This window comes from Dendroctonus ponderosae, unplaced genomic scaffold (genome assembly GCF_020466585.1).
Source record: "Dendroctonus ponderosae isolate FM_Combo_2020 unplaced genomic scaffold, Dpon_F_20191213v2 Dpon_F_20191213_7, whole genome shotgun sequence".
In the NCBI taxonomy this organism is placed as follows: domain Eukaryota; kingdom Metazoa; phylum Arthropoda; class Insecta; order Coleoptera; family Curculionidae; genus Dendroctonus; species Dendroctonus ponderosae.
In genome coordinates, this window is record NW_026018916.1 from 10,664,224 (window position 1) to 10,670,223 (window position 6,000).

A 6,000-nucleotide genomic window follows, 5' to 3' on the forward strand; every position below is an offset into this window, starting at 1 on the left:
AATGTGTACTCACTGTGTGAGACTTCGAAAGTTTGACTATATCCAGACAATCAGAGCTTACAGTTGGATAAGAACTTTTAGGCACTCGGCAGGTTTCATTGAGCTTTTAATTCGCCTGGCTGGAAATGCAAGTGTATTTTTTAAATCCCTTGGCAAAAAGAAAATAATTCAAACGGAAGATGAAAATGAAATAATAAAATTGTCTAAGTTTAACTCAATTCCAACAATTTTAGATCTCAATTTATGTAAAATACTTCCTGAATTTTAGTCAAATTTCAGTTACGTTACACAGATCTCTTTCATTTCGATCAAATTTTGCTGTTTCGTTCTAGCGAACCCTGGAGTCTAGTCAACAGTAAGTTAAATTACATATTTAGTATTTTCCTAATTAAGTCACATGCCAGAAACGTTGGAAAGGTATAAAGGTAAACAAAAATATTGTTGAAGCGAAAAGCAATTTTGTGAAACCTGAAGTTCACGTTCATTCACAGCTAATTACTAATATGAATTATATACAATAGCTGCAAGAATTTTATTTAATTGTCAGAAAGAGTTTCCTATTGTGGGTGAATTTTTCCACTTGAACATCGTAACAAAGCAGATCTAATTAGGAACGAAAAAATATTTAATTCTGACGAGCATTTCAAATGCACGGCATTATTTAGATTTAAACAGTGTGGCTTTTATAAAGAAAATATAAAAATGTGTTTACTTGCAAATTTTTTTTCACCATTATCATTTTTATGAATAATTTTTTATTTATTTGCGAGGTCTTGAAGGCCCCTTTTGCATCTCTTGCAATTGATGTTTTCCTTTTTATGTATTTGGGTTTTATTCCCGAAAAAATTTTATCCTTTTTGATGAGGTTTCTAGTTTTACTCACCATCTAAACTCGACTCTAAAAAATATCCGAACTATTTCAAGTATACTAAAATTTAATCCATGTTTCATTTAACATACGTTTATTTCTGTCACTTAGCGGCCTTTAGGTAGATCTAGAATTAAAATAAATCATAAAAACCCTGAAATTAATCTGTTTGTTATTATAAAATTTTAGCAAAATGTGAGTATTTCTTGGAGGAAACACGATTATTTCATGACAAAGTTTCCACTATCGTGAAGTTCCCATAAAAATCAACAACCTGAAAGAGAACAAAAATACTCCGATAACTTGTACTTTCCTTTAAGCAGAACTACCTCTATAAATTCTGCAGACGAAATTGCCAGCATTTTTATACCCATTTCGGCACCTTATTCCGATCCACTTAGTTTACTTTCTTCTCCTCTTTTATGATTGGTTATTTATTCGTTGTAACGTTTTATAAAGGTACATTGTGCCTTCAGAATACATTTGATAGAAGAAAGTTTAAAGTACCAAATATTGCGTCTAGCGTCTGGAACTTTATGAGTAAACTTTCGTATTGTAAAATATGAACATTCGAGTTGATGCTAATACGGTTTTGGTAAAGAAAGAACTGATTAAAATAATTAAATAGATTTAAATAGAAGTTTGAAAAAGATTTGAAAACTTCTTGAAATATATCGCGATTATTCCAAAAGTGCCGACAAACCCAGATAATAGAGTCTCCAGATAAATAAAACTGTCCATATTTTCGTTTGCAGAACCACCTCTATAAATTTGGTAGACGAAATTGCCTACATTTATATATCCATTCGCCACTTATTCCGAACAACTTAATTTATTTTCATCGTCTCTTTTATGGTCAGTTATTTGGATGTAAAAAGATATATTGAATACATGATGGTCTAGTTCGTGCATGCAGTAGTTGCAAGTAATGTCAGTGATAATATTTTATTATCTAAACGTTGCAGCAAAATATTTTTAAAAATTTATGTTTGCTTATGCGTAATAGTTAACTATACCATGTTAAATCTCTTAAGATAAACGATACTCAACTTCCAAGTAGATAATTAAAATTAACAATGTTTTCTTCTATCGTATTGTTTTTACCTCCGAACGCGTAATACTTCCTTTGGTAACGTCAATTAAGAAAAACAATGGAGCAAATAATCGAGGGTGAAATAAATTTACCCAAGTATCCGAACTTTACAAAACTCATGTATTTCTGCCAGATTTTCATTGTTAAATATATATGAGGAAAGTTTGAAAGGAGCCTGGAAAGGTATTAAGCAGAACATATTGGCCTCATTTTTATCTCTCAAGGATCTTTTTAAAAGGAGCACAAAAACTTTTCTGTTTTGAGTTATACAGTTTTACCTATACAGAAGGTAATAAATTTATGGCATGTCATAAATTCATCAAGCTCATAATAAATACTTGGAAAGATTCCGACCAGGTATAGAATAGTAGTTTTTTAGTAATCTCGGAAACTGAAAGCGAATATTACTAATTAAACCCATAACAACTTCATAATACAATTTCGGTTAACACATAAAACCCTCCAGATTGAAAATGGTTCAGCAAACAGAGAAGCTGTTAATTTTCTGACGACACGATAAAGTTTTCCAATGAAAACTTTTGAAAGCTGAACTGCGAGGCAAAAGAAGCTGTTTATGTATTCTTTATCATATACATCTTAATTACAAACGCAACTGGCAAATAAGCTTATAGTTTTTGAAAGAGGCGGTCGAACATTTGTAGTTTTGCACAATCCAGACAACTGGCTCCGATTATTATACTTGCACTTAAAGGAAAACGAAAAGTTATAAATTGAAAACGGTGTTTCTGACAGATCAATCGGCTTTTTACAAAAGAGCACTTACCAATAGCATTATTTTTAAACTGGAGTGGTTTCGCCGACGATTTTTCAGGTTCTTCTTCTCAGAAAATTCTCTCGGAAATTCAATAATGAGAAGATATGTTAGTGAGGGAATGTGCAGTAAAAGGGGGAGAATAATACAGTTCGTTCAATTTCCTGATGGGTTAAGTACATTGCATGTTATTCTAATGTTTAATATAATTTTTAACATCATTTGAGCAAAATTGGACGTAATTCCAGATATTATAAAGGTCTTTATTTGATATAAATTGCAAATATTCAAATGCGCTTCATGTAATTATATATGCAGAGCACAATGTAAATTTGCCAAATACATATTTTAGCATAAATACGGTCCGGGAAAGTTGCCGGGTCAAGAGATGTAAAGCGATCTACTAAATTATGCATCTGGCTAGATATGCAAGCAAAGTACGAATCCGCAAATACTTCTTCGCGTCTAAACCCGAAAGTGTCCGTATTGGAACCACGCATTCGAGAAGAATTCAAATATAGATATTAATATAAAATTTACCTTCTAAACATCAACGAAGCTGGAACTTGGGCGGTTTTCAAACTTTGGCAATTGTTTCGAAAGCTTTTATTCGTTAATGCATACATTTTCACTTGCAGTATTTGGTTGCAAAAATTGACTGTTTATACTCACAACTTATTAATTTAAATTTATTGCCACTAATATTTAGAAAATGCTTATTGGCCACTTGGCAGCAGTCAAAAATGAGAAAACCTTAAACAGTTTTGGCAAATTTGAATTTTTCAAACACTTGTATGAATATTTTCCGATAATATTTTTGCGTATTGTTGGATTGCCAGAAAAAGCGCGCCGTGGTCGGCTTCTTCCAAAGCGCGCGCCACATTGAAGCGGCGGCAACTGTTAATACCGAGAAATTTTCGCTGAGATGAGCGCTAGATTTTCGTGCGCTTGCTTTAAAGCATTTGCCAGATTTCCCTTCAATGTGATTTGTTGAAAAATAATGGTTTATATCTATTTGATTACACATAACAAAAAAACACGCAAAATGCAAAGTAACAGCTTCTAATGGAAATTTGAGAACTCGCCTCCTTCATCAGCCGGTAAAACTTGAGAAAACCATAATTCGAAATAAAAGCAAAAAATGTGAATTTCCTGGGTCGATTCCATCGGCTGTTATAAAAAGGAGGACCCCTTTGTACAAGGACAAAGGAGCTTCCGATGGGCTTTCAAAATACCTTTAAGATTTATTCAGCTCTATAAGAAACAAAAAAAAGTGGAAAAACATTACGCTACTTTACTCCAAATGGATTGGGATATTGAAAAGAACAACAGGTTTGAAAATAGCTTCGGCAAAAGACAGCCGTTGGAAATGATCAAATCAAAATCTTTAATAATATATTCTTCTCTAAATTAAGAAATTCTTAAAGAGATACACAAATAAAAAATCATTAGGAGCCCTTAATCTCAGAATAAAAAGTAGCTAAGGAGATAATATTTAGAAAACTATGTTTTAATGGATGTACAATAAGTTTTGATGTCAATAGTGAATGAACAATTGAGCCAGCAAAGGTCATACAGAAAATATTCGAAACGATAGGGTCTGGAGTTGTATTAATGTATATTGCATGTTTATTTTAAAATACCTTATTTCCGAATCAACAGCAAATTCTCATTCTAAGTGGAATTTCGATTAACTTTTTTCATTTTCGAATTATCCGCCCTAAAAACCTAAATCGGAATAATGCTTTAAAACCTAACAAGTATTTCTAAACTTATGCCCCAACATTTACCAAGGAGAGCCGAAGAAAATTGATTTATGCTGTCTCCATTTCCTCACAAACCAAAGATAGAAAATACGTTTTCGGTTCCACTGGGGAAAAGTTGCGTAGCCCAAAATTGACAAGGCAAAAGACGAATGACTTTTGAATAATGGTAAATTTTGATTTAGGGCGGCATTGTCGGTTAGAATTGGCGAGTCGTTTACTCACGTGCCGTTCTCTTAAACAACCCAAGATACACGCAATATCGTCTCAATATTGAACATGGGTGAAGTAATTGTTTGCAAACAAATGTAAAAATATATTTCCATTGAACATAAAGCAAGTGTATATTTGTGGATTTGACAAAAAGAGTATTATTAGATGATTTACGTAGACCGCGCATTAACAGATTTCTATCTTGCAGTTGTTTTAGAAACTTCTTTTGTTTCTGTTTAATTTTGTTTCGCATTGTTGAATCATGGCAAAATTTTTAAGCTGAACCAAAACAGTTTGTTGGTGACATTTAAAAATCTGTAGTTTTTACATTGGAATCATGAAAAATGTGCATTGAAAAAAGCGGTTAATGAAAAAAGCGGTCAAAGATTAAATACTTATTATGGATAAGTTGCCCATTGAAGAGGAGCCAAATTTACGGGTGTTCTATATCGATCACTGAAGACTTCAAGTTAAAAACCAACAAAAGTCGCCAAACAACAATCGATATCGAAATTTGAAAGAAAATGTAGTATGAAATTAAATTGAAAAGCTAGAAAAACTGAGTAATAAATGTTGTTTTTGACCATGGAGCAAATAGAACCTATTGAGAATACAATACCTATTAAATTTAAAATGCAATTCACAGAAGAAAACACCAATAAATGCAACAAATTACCTTCCAAGAACATATAAAATGTAATTCACAAAACGACACTTGTTTTACATGTTGCCGTTGCGTTCTTATTAAAACAAGAAATTGAAATAACGCATCGAACCCAGATACTTTCTCGTCGATCCACGTCCCATAAATTTTACATGCACTAATTTCATAAAATACAAGTCTACAATATCCGAAAGCCATCTTCCAAGAAAAATGTAAAGCCAAACTTACCGAAAATTGCATCGTGTCACCTGGAAGGAAAAAAACGTTGTTTAGTGTATAGAAAATACTTCTAAGTTCCATTGAAATTGGAATGTAACAAGGCCGCGAAATATCTCTTCGCTCTCAAAAAAACCTCCACCAGTTCAAGCTGAGTGTTCTGAAAAATGCCTCATTTCTCCGGACAGCCTGTATATTAGAGATCTATCTTACGGGTTTATGCCTGCTGGAGCCCCATCCTCAACTATTTCCGTATCGGCTCTGATTCACTTGCGCCAAAAGTTCACTTTAGATAAACTCATCAACACACTCTTTCTTTTCAGCATATATAGACTACTGGCAAGACAAGCAAAGAAATGGACGATTTATTTCGTATGTATTACACAATTATGATTTATTAGACAATGTATT

At 32.7% G+C, this 6,000-nt stretch overlaps 1 protein-coding gene across 1 annotated transcript in view; it reads right to left on the reverse strand.

Moving 5' to 3' along the window:
• LOC109543213 (probable G-protein coupled receptor No18) overlaps positions 1-3,608 on the reverse strand; it is a 31,940-nt gene extending 28,332 nt beyond the window's left edge. The window contains exon 1 of the mRNA XM_019912797.2: positions 3,274-3,608. The gene's annotated coding sequence lies outside the window, so the exon portion shown is untranslated. The remainder of the gene's footprint in view (positions 1-3,273) is intronic.
• Positions 3,609-6,000: the final 2,392 nt, after the last annotated feature.